Here is a 15,092-nt window from a genome sequence, read left to right on the forward strand (position 1 = left end):
TGCATTTGCATATTGGCATTGCTTTCATATCATGACGCATGTACATCACAATAAACGTGTGCATATCATGCCTCGACTATTATATCAGTTCAGTTCATAATCATTATTCGATTTTAAGAATAAAATCATAAAAGTCAAGGCATTTAAACTAGTACACAGTTCATCTTCATCATTGTAGGAGAGTGGGGTCTGCAATCCTATGGTCACCCCCGATTTTTGCTTTTTGCTTCACTGGTTTACGACTTTCCCTGGCTGTGGGCCTGCTAATCAGACCCACAGCCTAGCTGTTCTCTCTCTAAATTGACTCACATGTACCTTAGGTGCATTTACCAATTGGTACTGGGCCACCTTATCAGTCCCTGTACAGCATACCTTAGGTATCCAGGGCATAGGTGTACCCAGGGCCTACCAGGGGCTGCAGCATGTATTATGGCACCCCTGGCTGGCCACTCAAATCTGACACAACTGGCTGCACGACAGCTGGGGCAAGGTGGTGTAATCACCCTTTGCTTTAGATATAGTATCCCTATATCTAACCCTAAAATGGACACATGTATTCCTATCAGTCACTCCTATGGCAGGCCTTAACAATCCTGAAGGCAGAGTGCTTGGAAATATGTGAGATGGTGCTCTGGCATGAGCTGAGCCCGTCTGCAGCTTGTAGAACCAAGTCCTAATAGCTGTTCCATGATAACGCGTACCATATACTCTTAAGTGCATTATAATCCTCGCGGTTATTTGCCAACTTTGGTATCGCTTTATCAAAACATGTCGAGTAAGGTGTCATACGAATTGGAATACTGACCCCTCGCCAATTCTGGCGACGGGGTTAGCATTCCACCCTTCTAGAGGGACACGACATGTATTTAACTGTGAACCCCGGTTAAAGTTAACTCGACCCTCAGCATCACAAAATGGATGCTGCCACCACAGACACAAGTCTGACCTCCTGCTGCTGGGAGTCCTTCCCGCGAGGAGAGCTTGGACAAAGGGTTTCCTGTCAGGGGCGGTGCTAGCACCATCCCAGAAAGGGTTTTGTGTATCCCAGGTAGGCAAGGCTGAGAGGAAGGTGACTGCAAGTGGCACCCCGGTGCTCACTGTGCATATGCTGGCTCAAACCAGTTCCAGGGGCACACCAGCCCCTGAGCTGGGGAAAGTCCGGCAAGGGAGAGGGGTGTAACCACCCCCCTCCTGGTCCCACCCATGGGCAGGACCTAGTCGCGTGCCAGCCCCTTTTCTTAGAATAAAGGTAGGAGCAGGCCCCCTTCCCAAATTAGATCATCCTGAATCTTGAACGACTTTCTACGAAAGGAACTCTTGACTTTCTTTGAGGACTCTCCCTTGTGGCTAAGGAGTAGCCACCCTGCACCCGCAGGCACCATCTAAGCATCGCGGTTTGCTGCACGTCCATCCTCCGGATCAAGACTGCCCAGCTCGACGAGACCCGGATTCCCTGGCATCCCTGACCTCTACCTGCATCATCAGCCCAGCTGAGATTTGTGGGTGTGACGAGACCTGAGGGACCGGCCATCTTCTGAAACTGCACGACGCTTAACCAGCACGACCGCCGAGGGATCCTCGAGTGAGTGCACTGGGGTTTGAGAAGCCCCAACCCTGAGCAGCTCCAGCACCGAAGTCCAGCCCCCCAGCATCCACGAGATCTGCGTGGGGCCCTTCTGCTCTTTGCTGCTCACCTCGTTGTTCGGTCACTTGCCCGCTGGCTAGTGGCCCTCCTGACGACGTACCACAACGATTACACCGCTGGTCTGGTTGCTCCACACTGGCCCTTGCTCCCTTCCAAAAGAGGAGCACCCCGGACCCTCATGGTCCATTCCAGACACCATCTTGACTCCACCGTGTGGGCTTGCCTTTGCCAAGGTTTGTTGCCCCAATCCTGGGACCAGCATCGCCGACAGCAGACACCTTTGTGGGACAGCTCGCACCTCCAGCCTGGTCGCCGACAACGCCTCCTGGTCCGTGTGACTGCAGAGTCCAGCGTCGCCCACTCACCTGGTCGAGGTGACTTTATCCGGTGCCATCCTGGTGCCCACACAATCACTGGCTAGTGATTAAGAACTGAGTCCCCTCTGCTTTCAGGTCGTCTCCATCACCGATCCAGGCTTGGATCACACCGAACATCTTCACTGGTCGCCTGCCAGCAACTTCTTCTTTCAGGCTCCATAGACTACAACGAGGATTCCCGACGTCTTTTGAACCCTATGCAGCCGCAGCCCCTGGGCTAGGTAACCCGAGCATTTCGGTGCTCCAACGCAGGTTCACTATCAAAGTGTCCAGATCCTTTTTCGTTTTTTAGTCTACCTAGTCGGATTCGTCCGGAAACAGTAACTTTAGAAATACTAGCCTCCATAGACTTTGTCCCGCATCCCGCGTGAGAGTGCTCCCTAGGCCTCCTGCTCCTAACCTTAGTGTTTAGTAGTGTAGTCCTAGCGATCCTGAAGCCTCTGGATCTTGTTACTTACCTGCTAGTATTCTGCATTCCACTTTTAGAGTATATGGTTTTTCGTGCCCCTCGGGCATTTGTGTAAATTGTGCAACTTGAAGTATTTTCTTAAGAGTTTTGTATTGTGCTTAGCTCCCTGACTCATAAAGAGTTCAGGATAGATTTGTTATAAATAAATATCCTTTATTAGGTCTCGCCTGTCGATGCGCATGCGCATCGAGCAAGCGAGACTATGGGGGCTTATCCACTCTTTATCCAACTTGCAAGGAATCGTGGCGATTCCTTGCAGTGCCCGTGACTTTTAAGCTCAATGCGCATGCGCATTGAGCTTAAAAGCGCATGCACATGCCCCCAGCCGCCTGCCTTGCCTACTCTCCCGCCCCCTCACTTCTTGATTGCACGGCCGCTAGGCCGTGCCTCCCCTACTCTCCTCCTCCTACTCTCCTCCCCTCGCCGTCTGTTCCCGCACTCCTCCCACACCCCCGCTCCGCCCCCTCCCCTGCCTGCCATGTCGCGTCGATGTAGATCGCTCTGACATCTTCCGGTAAAATTCGCGCCTGCCTTGCCTACTCTCCCGCCCCCTCACTTCTTGTTTTCTTTCCCTTGTAGCCGGTCTGCCCGCACTTTCACCCGCTCCTCCTGTCTTTGGTGCGTAGACTTGCGGGGGATTATATGTGGTCTGCATTCAGTGAGCTCTGCAGTCTGATTAGTCACCGGTTCGCGCTCACCTTGTGTCTTGTGCCTTTTCTCTTACTAGCTGAGTGTTAGACAGTGTTGGGCAGGCAACTGTCTGCTTTCAGTGTATGTGGAGGGGGTCAGATTGCGTCTCAACGCATCACCCCTCGAACCCCTCGAATTGGTTTTGATTTCGTTGTCGCCATTTTTTCTTCACTTGTACCAGTCTCGCTTCGCCGTTAAAAGTTTGTTAATCTCCTTCCTGAGGGCGTCTAGCATCTCAGCGAGGGCAGCATCCCTCAGTCCGATGGTTCCGTCGCCTGGATCTTCGAGACAAAGCCTTGCATAGGCTGGATCGATGCCCTGTCAGGCCATGGTACACTGGCTTGGCGTGTGACCGCTGAACTTATCAGACTATCCCATGTCACCCGGGCCCGGGCACTATATCACAGCCCGGTTTAGGCTTTCGCAATCTACTATTATGTAGCGCTGTATTACAAATTCTGGACTAGAGGACCACAGCTCCCAAAATGCATTGCACCAATAAATGGCTATCCAGACAGGAATTCGGTGTACCGTATGAAGCAGACTCCTCCGATAACATCTAATGCTGTGCAGTGGATTGCAAAGCAGCCTGGCCTTCTTTCTACCCAATGTCTTTTTTCCACCACTACTTCTGGTCTCTCTATCTCGCTTTTGCTGTTTTTTCTAATCATCCCTTCTCTCTTCATTTGCCACTGTTTTCATATTGCACTCTTCTTCCGGGTTGCTCCGTTTGCTACTCTTCTTTCTCTTGTTGTGAGTAATACTTTGGCTTGAACTCTCAAACTGAGCTTCTGTATCCTTCACCTGCAGCAGTTAAGCACTGGTAAAAGCTATAAGCCCGGCCCAGTTACTGCGTTCATCACACCACTGCCGCCCAGTAGATTTTTCCATTGCATTTATGTTTAGCAAGCCTTTAGTAATCATTTTTGTTTCCAGAAAATTGAGGGTATGTTTTAGAGGACGCAACAATAGAACATTTGAAAATGCCTGCTACACATATAGTAAATTTTGCCATGAGTAGAAAAATTGCCAGTTGTAAACTGTGGGAATTCCACTCTGCTGGACATGCTATTGTTACTGCCAAGAAGCAGTGGTAAAGCCATCGAAACAAAAGTGGAGGCGAATATGACATATATGCAGCACACAATCCACAACGAACTCAGCTGGTCACCTTCTGAAAATCGGCCATGAAAAGACAGAAAGGGCAAAAAAGAACAGGCTAAGAACAATATCATGTTTTCATGAATCCCATACATGTTGTTTCCTTGGGCTTAGGAGGGCTCATCCCATTGCTAATACCGTGTTCCTAATGCTAGGAATGGCCTTGGCTAATCTGTGGCTTTACCTTCCATGAAAATTTGCAAATAAAAGGATATTTTTGATACAAGCCATGTGTGGAACCCATAATATGAAATAAAGAAAATTGAATAAGGAGCAAATAATGGAATCTTGCACATAAATTATTGTTGGTATAAATCAGTGCATCTCCAATTCTTTCAAAAACTTATTTTTGTGCTACCTTGGACAGCAGTAACTGACCTGGGCTCTGGTGGATGTGCACAAAGTTAAACTGCTATATAGACTATCAGAGAGTGTGGTGATAGCAACAACACCTGCCGTTTGTAAATTAGCAACACAATAAAACTCCACTGAAAGGTTTGTAGTCCGCATTCAAAGCCATCCAATGAGGTTACCATATGGCTCACAGTTCTAAGTCCTTGGTCAGAATTTGTTCAATTAATATCTCAAACCTTTCGTTTTATCTGTGTGTGTCACATTTGCGAAAGTTAAAACTATTGACATTGTAACTGACAAAGCTATTAATTTTGCTATTTTCAAAACCAACATGTAAATAAAAAAAGTGTCATTTACAATACCAATCGCTCAAACTTTCCTAATGCGAGACCTATTGCATTTCCAATGCTTGTTTTCATAACAACTGGTGTGGTGTCCTTTCACTTGGTGTTCAAGGGGTATATGTGACGGTAAAACAGCTGGCTTAACACGCCCTCTAGAGTTTAGCCTAAAGACTGCTTTTGTCCATGCTACTAGGATAGCTGGTCTATAAGGTTGACTTACAACCAATCATCAATAAGGGTCGTTTGGTATGATACAAAGTGATCACTAGAATAGTGAGCACTATATATCAGGCCAACTTCTCACAATCATTTCCATACTTATTTTAAAACCCCTGTAAGAAAATAGACAATAAAAAAGCAAACTGAAGGAGAATTTAACAGCTGTAAGTGCTGAAAAGCGGGTCTAACCTGGGTAAAATTCAATCGTTTTAAAATTGGACTTAAAAACTTGTGTTGCATATTATTATATTTAGAGCAGATCATAACAACATGCCTATTATATGACCGTTGACACAGATTTTTATATAGCATGTCAGATACCTTCGTATTGTTAAAATAAAATTATACAATTTTTATTTACCTGTGCATATTATCATCACCATTTTGAAATTTCAGAAGACCTTTGTACAATTAATAGCAACTTACATTTCTATAGCATCACATATATAAATATACAGGCTCAGACATTTGTAAATTGACCTTTTTGTAAACCATGACTTGCCTTCATATACAGCGGCAGGCATTTGCAGGTCATGTTTAGCCTTTGCGTATCAGGACATACATTTGTCTATTGTGGTTGGCCTTTGTATAATATAGAAGAACATTGAATATTTCGATAACCTGTCTTGAAAACCTTATGCATTTTGAATATTGCAGCAATATGTGTGCTCCATATTTTTGTATATTGTGTAACAGATCTTTATATATTGTGATAGAGCTCTTCATACCATGACAGATCTTCGTATAGTTTGAGCAAAATATATTTGGGGCGATAGGCTTTTATGATCTTTGTAGTTTAAATTAATTTGCAGTCATGTCCCCACAATCATCAGTATACACCTCTCTTTCATTAATGGTTTGTTAGCAGAAGTGCTTCAGACCAGCTTGTGGGTGCTAGCTTTGTATGAAATCCACTGTCCAAGGATCGCAGTCAATTTGTAATAGGAACCAATGCAGGTGCTTCCATTTTTCATTCTAACACCTTTATTCATCTAGTAATATAGGTCACAAATTTGTCATATGATCATTCAATGTTTTATTTGTAGGCATCAGCATTTAGTGCACTGTTTTCACTTAATTAATTTAAAAAGTCGATTCATTCAAACAAGTCAGTGTGCATTTTGTTAAATCTTGGTCATAACACGAATACCATAAAACAAAAGTGTCCTTCATATACATAAGTGTGTGTATATTCATTTTTTAAAAAACTTTTTTATTCAACATTGATCAGTTTAATTGGACATTTCCAGTAATATACTGTTTGAGACAACTGTGTTGTAGATACACATGCTTTTCATACTCCTGCCATCTAGTGTTGGGTCTGGATGTTTGCAAGTTGTTTTTCTTCGAAGAAGTCTTTCCTAGTCACGAGGTAAGGTGTCTCCTCCTCTCGGTGATAGTGCCCATGGGCATCGACTCCATTATTAGATTTTTCTTTTTCCGCCATCGGGTTTGGACGTGTATTGCTGCACTCCGGTTTGAAACTGTCCTTTGGGTTCCCCTCGGTGTATATTCCACTCTTCCCTCGAGGATATTGTTATCATATGCATTTTCCTCTTTCTGTGTATCCATTAGATCGGAAAAGTCTCATCTTTGGTCAAAAACATTGTGGGCGGCCTTAAGGCCTAGCCTTGTCGATCTACCCCTCTGCCGATGGAGCGGACTATATCATAGTTGTGTCCTCGGTGCCACTCGAAGTACCCTTGCACCGATCTACACCAGGTCTGTAACTTGTGCTAGAAGACTGCGAGGCATGTAGTTTGTTCAGGTAAAAAAAGACTCTTCGAGATCGTTGGGCTCGACAATGAGAAAATGCAGTGTCAAGGCAGTCAACACATTGAGGATATCTTCGAAGAAGAATCCGAACATGAAGAATCGGCCACTGCAGAAGAAGAGGAGGCTTCTTGGTCCCAGAATCCGATTCCGACCTCACGATCGAGTTGCAGTCAGAAGACATTCAAGCAGAACAGGGTGTCATGAATATCAAAACCCCTGCACCCCAAAAAGTATCTTTTACCAAACATAAAGCTTCAGCACCATCTCTGCCGTCATGCCTTGGTCGGCACCGAGCCAGCATTACTGACGCCCTCGGGCCCGGCACCAAAACAAGTGGTCAAGCCTTGCGGCTCGGGATCGAGCCGAGACAGACCGTCTTTGGACTCAAAATATTCTGCTCCAAAAGACACATCTGGTTCGGAGGCAAAATCTTCAGTTTTGAAACAAAAGTCTGCTTTGGAGCCGAAATCTTCCGCTTCGAAACAGAAGGCCGCTTCGGAGTCCTAACTTTCCGCTTACAACGACAAGAAAGACCACTCTGGTTCGGCTCCAAAACATTTGGCACCTAAATCGAAAGAAGATACTTCTGATCCCCTGGAACCAGTCTCAGACATTATGAATGACAGATTGGATCCAAGGCAGAATACGTTTTACGTCAATCCAGACACATAGCCAAAACTCCTTCCAAAACAAAAGTAAGTTCAGAGGACACTGTATATAAGATTCTTCTTAAAAAAAATAATTGCTCTAAGTCCTATCCTACTTTGCCATCCTCTCCACCAACTTCACCTTTACCAATACTGCCAGGCTTAGATCCATTGCACATAACACACAGCCTGATTTATGAGATGGGTATGATGATAATAATAATAATGATGATGATGATGATGATGATAACATTGTCTCTTCACCTACAGATCCGTGGGGTGAATATAATGTTGATCCACCCATGGATAATGGTCCAGACCTATACCCTGCAAAACCTTTAGCTCCAGATAGGAAATATTATCATCTGGAGGTGATTTCCAGAGCAGCAGCATATCATGGGGTTACACTGCATAAGGCGGCATTAGATGACTTTTTTTATTTGAGACACTAGGGTCTTCACACAGTTAGTAGGAGTCTCCCTATGCTAAAAGGCATGAAGAGACATACAGATGACATTATCTGAAAGAAACAGGTTAGTATTCGATTCCTTACCTTAGAATATCCCCAGGCGTCAGACTGGATCCGGAAATTTTTGCGTAGCAGTACCCTTGCGCGTTGGTAGGCGTCGTCTGCGGCTCCGAATCCGTCGTCGGTGTCGTGGACGCCGTGATGACGTCGTCGGAGTACTTAGACGCGACTCCGCGTGCTGACGTCAGTTCTTCTTTTTTCCGCACCAGCAGCGCAGATCCGGAAAAAGTGGTACCTTAGTCATTTTTTGACTAAACTTTTTACGATCCCTTTTGATCATTTTTCTTGAGTCCTCGACTCCGGACGGTGCCGATAGGGATGCCATGTTTTAAGCCTTGTGAGGATTGCGACCGACTAATGTCGGTCACGGACCCTCACCGTCGGTGTCTCCACTGTCTCGGCGTCGACCACGACGACAAGACCTGCTCCGACTGCCGGGCCCTGAATTCGAAAGCTAGGCAGGAGTGGTCCCGCAAGCGGCTCGAACTCCGGCAGTCGGCCCCGCGCCGCGAGAAGTCCCGGTCTGGACGGAGGTCTAGGGACCGGTCGCGGGATCGGAGCCATCAGAGCTCTGGGAGTCTACATCACTCCTTCGGGTCGAAGTCGTCAGGTAAGCACAAGAAGTCGAAGAGACGCCATCGCTCTTCTGACTCCCCCCGACGCTCGCGCGACGGGGCAGGGGTTTCGGGTGACACCGCCCATGCGGCTCTGTCGGAGTTGCAGGCGTCGCGGCCTGCCCCACACCATCCTGTCCCTGGGCAGCACGCGAAGCCAGAGGAAATCGAGCGCTTCCTCATGGCCATGAGGTCCCTCGCCCTTCTGGGGGCACTAGCGGGTCGGGTGCTTCAGCCCGACGCCGTAGGGTGCTTCGGCCCCGACGCCGCAGGGCACCACTGGATCCGCTTCTGGATCCGGGTCGTTGCCGGTTGACCTCACGACCTCACCGGCACCGGTCCCACAGGTGTCACCTCCGGCGCCGTCCTCGGGCGGCGCCGTCCCCGATACCTCTCTCGACCCGTTTCCGGCGTCGGAACGGCACTGCTGGGCGCCGCTTTCTACGCCGCTTGGGGAGTTTTACTTCAACGAGCCGGCCCCATCTTTTGACAAGCCTGATTAACAGGGGATGGGTGATGAGGAGTATTGGGAGGGGTCTGAAGACCCTCTGACACGTGAGTGTCAGTCCCAGGAGGACTGTACAGGTGGAATTGGGGATGCCAGTGGTCTGAACACCTCGCCAGACACTGGTTTTGTCTCGCCTCCTACCGTGGCTTCGGAGGAAGGGGCAACCTACAGTGTGGTGTTGACGCGGGCGGCCAAGGCCTTGGGCCAAGGGGGCCATCGAGCGCGTTCCTGGGCCAGAAGTAGGATGTGGTTGCTACTCCCACTACTTTCTGGTACCCAAGAAGGGCAAAGGGGGCCTACGCCCTATCTTGGACCTACGGAACGTCAACGGCTTCCTCCGGAAGGAGAAGTTCAAAATGCTGACTCTGGCTCAGGTCTTAGCTGCCATGGTAGTGTTGGACTTGCAGGACGCTTATTTCCACATCCCCGTCCTGCCGGCCCACCGGCGCTACCTGCGGTTCACCGTAGGCCACGAGCACTTTCAGTTTACCGTGCTCCCCTTCGGCCTTACCAGCGCCCCACTGGTGTTCACAAAAGTGATGGCGGTGGTCGCAGCTCATATGCGCAGGTTGGGGGTTTCAGTCTTCCCCTACCTCGACGACTGATTGTTGAAGGCGGGCTCGCCCCAGACAGTCGTCAGCCACCTCCAGACGACGGCAGACCTCTTGCACCAGCTAGGGTTCTCCATCAATGTGCGGAAGTCACACCTGTGCCCCTCTCAGAAGCTCCTTTTCATCGGAGCGGTTCTCGACTCGGCGCAGTTTCGGGTTTACCCACCCGAACAGCGGGTTTGGGATAGACAAGCTCTGATTTCGGTCTTTCAGCCTTTATCCCGAGTCTCGGCCAGGTTGACGCTGCGGCTTCTGGGGCTGATGGCTTCCTGCATCCTTCTGGTGCATCACGCCCGTTGGCGGATGCGGGCTCTGCAGTGGGACCTGAAGTTTCAGTGGGCCCAGCATCAGGGCAACCTGTCCGACCATGTCCTGATCTCGGAGGGCACTGCAAGACAGCTGCAGTGGTGGCTCACGGACCGCGATTGGGTCAGCAGCAGATCCCTCTCCCTTCCCCAACCGGAGCACGTAGTTGTGACGGACGCGTCCCTCCAGGGCTGGGGAGGCCACATGGAGAGGCGGAGAGCAGAGGCCTCTGGTCTCCGGCGGAGTCCCGGCTCCTTATCAACCTTTTGGAGCTGCGGGCGATTCGTCTAGCACTGAAGGCATTCCTCCCCTCTGTCTGGGGGAGTGTAGTGCAGGTGTTCATGGACAACACCACCGCCATGTGGTACTGCAACAAACAGGGCGGGGTGGGGTCGTGGACCCTCTGCCAGGAGGCTCTGCGCCTCTGGCAGTGGCTGGAAAATCAGGGTGTGGCCCTGGTGGTTCAACACCTGGCAGGTTCTCTGAACGCCAGGGCGGACGTGTAAGAAGGTGGACATCTGACAATGGTTCCCCCCAACTTTTTTGCCTAGTGTTTAGCTTGTTTTCGACTTAGTTGACCTGGGACCCTGCTATTCAGGACCCCAGGCCCTCTGCTCTCTCTGGTAAAATGGACTCCATGTACTCTAGGTACATACCAATTGGAAAATGGATCACCCTGTGAGCCCCTGTACAGTGTACCCTATGTACCCAGGGCATAGGTGCATCTAAGGCCTACCAGGGGCTGCAGCACGTATTGTGGCACCCCTGGCCTGGCCTTACTATTTGACACAACTGGCTGATCACTCAGCTGGGGCAAGGTGGTGTAATCACCCTTTGCTTTAGGTATAGTATCTCTAAATCTAACATATACAAGGACACACAGTAACCTATAAGTCACTCCTATGGCGGGCCTTATCAATCCTAGAGGCAGAGTGCTTGGTTATGTGCGAGATGGTGCTCTAGCATGAGCTGAGCCTGTCTGCAGCTTTCGAAACCATGTCCTTTAGCTGTTTCCTGATAGCGTCATACCATATACTCTTAAGTGCATTATGAACCTTGCGGTCAAATGCTAACTCTGGATTGACATTATCAAAACATATCGAGTAAGGTGTCATACGAATAGGAATACTACCCCCTCGGCAATTCTGGCGACGGGGGTAGCACTCCACCCTTCTAAAGGGACACAACATGTACAGAACCTGAACCCCGGTTAAAGTTAAACAGAGCCTCAGCATCACAAAATGGATGCTGCCACCACAGACACAAGTCTGACCTCCTGCTGCTGGGAGTCCTTCCAGTGAGGGAGGCTTGGACAAAGGGTTTCCTGCCTTGGGAGGTGCTAGCACCACTCCAGATAGGATTTTGTGTATCTGGATAGGTAGGGCTGAATAGAATCAGGCATGCCCGGGGCACACAAGGTGTCCCCTTGCATAGGCCAGTTCAAACCGGTGCTGGGGCACTCCAGCCCCAGCGCGAAACTGGACAAAGGAAAGGGGGTGTAACCACCCCCCTTCCTGGTCCCACACACAGGTGGGACCTAGTAGGTAGTCCAGCCCCTAGAATTGGTTTGAAAGTAGGAGCTGAGTCCCAAGACGGCAGATTACCCTGAAATTCGACTACAAGAAGAAGAAACTCTGGACCTTCGACGTTCTGCTGCTCAGAAGACTGAAGAATCTCCCTTGTGGCCAAGGATTCGCCACCCTGTGAATACAGGCACCATTCAGCGATCAACAACTGCTTTGCTGCCGCCTCCCGCCCGAGCCCAGAGCCTGACAAGAACCAGACTCCCAGACATCTAACAGCCCGATCCACAGTCCCTGCAAAGCTGAGACGAGTGGGGGCGACCTGAGACGTGGGACCGGACCTCTTGAAAAGTCCACGAGAAGCTGACTGCGCAGCACCTGAGGCACCCTCATCGCTGTGCTTGGGGTCTTGAGAAGCCCCACCACTGAGCTACATTTGCACCAAGGACCAGCCCTCCAGCTCTCACGAGATCTGCATGGGGGCCTTTTGCTTTGTTCCACTTGACGCGCCTTTCCGCTTACTAGTCCGTTGGCTAGTGGCCATTTTGGCGACCAAACGACAACTTTCAAAAGCTGGTCTGGTTGCTCCAGACCGACCCTTGATGCTCCCAAAAGCAGCAACCCCTGTGACCTTGCTGGTTAGAGTGAGAAGCCTTCTCTGTTTCCTGCATGGCTTGCATTAGCCAAGGCCTGTTGCTCCGATCAAGAAGCCGACACCGCCATCCACTAGAGCCTACGTGGGACAGCTCGTGAGTGACTCCTGGTCGTCGTCATCGTCGCCTAGTCCACGCTGCTGAAGAGACAAGCTACACGACATCACCTGTTGGCACCCGACAACGCCTGGTTCCTTCCTGGTTCCACGCCGGTCACTGGCTAGTGACTGTGAACATTGTCCCCTCTGCTTTTAGGTCTTCATCACTTCAGATCCACCCTTGGATCCACCGGAACTCTTCACATCAGGCCGCCTGCAGCATCAACACTCCAAGGCTCCATCTGGACCCCTGCAGAATCCCAACAAACTTTGGCTCCACTGCACCAGCTTCCTGTGGGTGAGGTAACGCTGGCACTCCGGTGCCCCCGAGTATTTTAACACTCCTAGTGTCCAGATTCAAAAGGGTTAAGTCCTAGACTGACCGGAAGACTTCCTACCTTCACCTTTAATACTTTTAATCCATTGATTCCAATGTGAACTGCTTCTTACTTTGCGCACTGCAAACCAGATCCCGTGGGCCTCCTAGTTCCTAACCTGTGTTAGTCCAGCATAGCCCAAGCGATTCCCCAGGCCCTAGGCCTTACTTCCTTTAGACTCGTGGTACTTATACCACTTCTTTAGTATATGGTTTTTGGGGCCACCCGGGCCTATCCATAATTGTGCCACTTTTGCATACTTATCAATTGTATTGTTTTAACGTGTTTGCTTCTGTGCTCATAAAGAGTTCAGGGGACTATTTGTAGTAATAATTACATACATATTTTGAATATATATCCTGTGTGGTGTCCTTTCACTTGGTGTTCAAGGGGGTTACATATGGTAATACAGCTGGCTTCACATGCCAAAAGAGTTTAGCCTAAGACTGCTTTGTCCACGCTACCACTAGGATAGCTGGTCTATAAGGTTGACTTACAACCAATCACCATAAGGGTTGTTTGGACTGATACAAGGTGGTCACTAGAACTAGTGAACATCATATCTCAGGCCAACTTCTCACAGGACGAACTCAGCCGCCGGTGAGAGATGGATCACGAATGGTGTCTGAACTCGCATGTGGCGCAAGGCCTCTTTCAGCAGTGGGGAGAGCCTTGGTTAGATCTATTCGCCACCGAAGAGAAGGCGCAATGTCATCAGTTCTGCACGTTGGAATTTCCAAGGCGGCACTCGCTCAGAGACGCTTTTCGTTGCGAGTGTAGTTGCGGTCTGTTGTACGCCTTTCCGCCTATACCACTTCTGCCCAGAGTGCTGAAGAAGATCAAGCGCGACTGGGCACAAGTCATCCTTGTGGCTCCGGACTGGGCACGAAGGTACTGGTATCCCGAGCTACTCAGTATGTCAGTCGATCCCCCGGTTCGTCTGCCTCTTCAGGAGGACCTTCTGTCGCAGCAGCAGGGGACGGTCCTCGACCCAAACCTGTCCAGTCTCCACCTCTATGCTTTGAGATTGAGCGGCGACAGTTGAAGCCATTTGACTTGCCTCCTGAAGTCTGTAACATCATTCTGGCAGTCAGGCGTCCCTCCACAAAGTCGGTATACGCCTGCAGGTGGAACAGATTTGTGGCATGGTGCACAGCAAAGGCTGTGGATCTCTCTCTTCCCCTCTCTCTGAGGTTCTTCTATTCCTTCTTTCTCTTGCCCAGCAGGGCTCTGCTCTGGGCACTATCAAGGGCTATCTTTCTACCCTTTCAGCCTTCCTAAGGCTGCCTGATTAGCCATCTTTGTTCAAGTCCCCTATTGTAAATCGGTTCCTGAAAGGCATCACACAAACGTTTCCACCTGTTCCCTACGTGATGCCTCAGTGGGACTTGAACCTGGTTCTTACTTTTCTGATGTGCGCTCCCTTTGAGCCACTTCACAACTGTCCTATCCGCCTTCTTACTCTGAAGACTGCTTTCCTGGTTGCCATCACCTCTGCCAGGAGAGTGAGTGAGCTCCAGGCTCTATCCTCTAAGCCTCCTTTCCTTTCTGTCCATCCGGAAAAGGTTGTGTTGCGGACAAAACCCTCTTTCCTGCCCAAGGTGGTGACAGCCTTCAACATCGGGCAGTCTATCACCTTGCCCTTCTTCTTTTTTGCCTCTGCATCCCTTAAAGGAGGAAGAGCGGCTCCACCGTCTGGACCCAAAACGTGCGCTCTCATTCTATTTGGATCGCACACGCCAGTGGATGACCAACTCTTTGTTGGTTACGGGGGCTCTAAGAAAGGACAGACGGTGCACAAGCGGACCATCTCTCGTGTATCGTGTTGTGCATCCAAGCGTGCTATTCTTTGGCTAATAAGGAACCTCCTGTTGGGCTGAGGGCCCATTCCACTCGGGCGACGGCGACTACTACTGCCCTGGGCCGAGGAGTCCCCTTGCAGGACATATATGTCAGGCAGCTACGTGGGCCTCGCTGCACACGTTTGCAAGACACTACTGCCTGGACAGCCAAGTCCGGAGGGATGGCTTCTTTGGCTGTTCAGTCCTCAAGGACTTTCTGGTGTGATTATTGGTTCGCAGACCCACCACCGGGGTTGGTATTGCTGGGGTATCTATTCTAAGGTAAGGAATCTATCACTAACATATCTCTTTCAGATTCACAAGTTACTACTTGTGTAACGATATATCTG

General features: G+C 49.6%; 1 protein-coding gene across 4 annotated transcripts in view; it reads left to right on the forward strand.

Annotated features, from left to right (window-relative positions):
* The window catches only part of UNC13D (unc-13 homolog D), a 707,512-nt gene that overhangs the window by 424,105 nt on the left and 268,315 nt on the right, over positions 1 to 15,092 (forward strand). The gene's annotated exons all lie outside the window — the stretch shown is intronic.

This window comes from Lissotriton vulgaris, chromosome 7 (assembly GCF_964263255.1).
Source record: "Lissotriton vulgaris chromosome 7, aLisVul1.2, whole genome shotgun sequence".
In the NCBI taxonomy this organism is placed as follows: Eukaryota; Metazoa; Chordata; class Amphibia; order Caudata; family Salamandridae; genus Lissotriton; species Lissotriton vulgaris.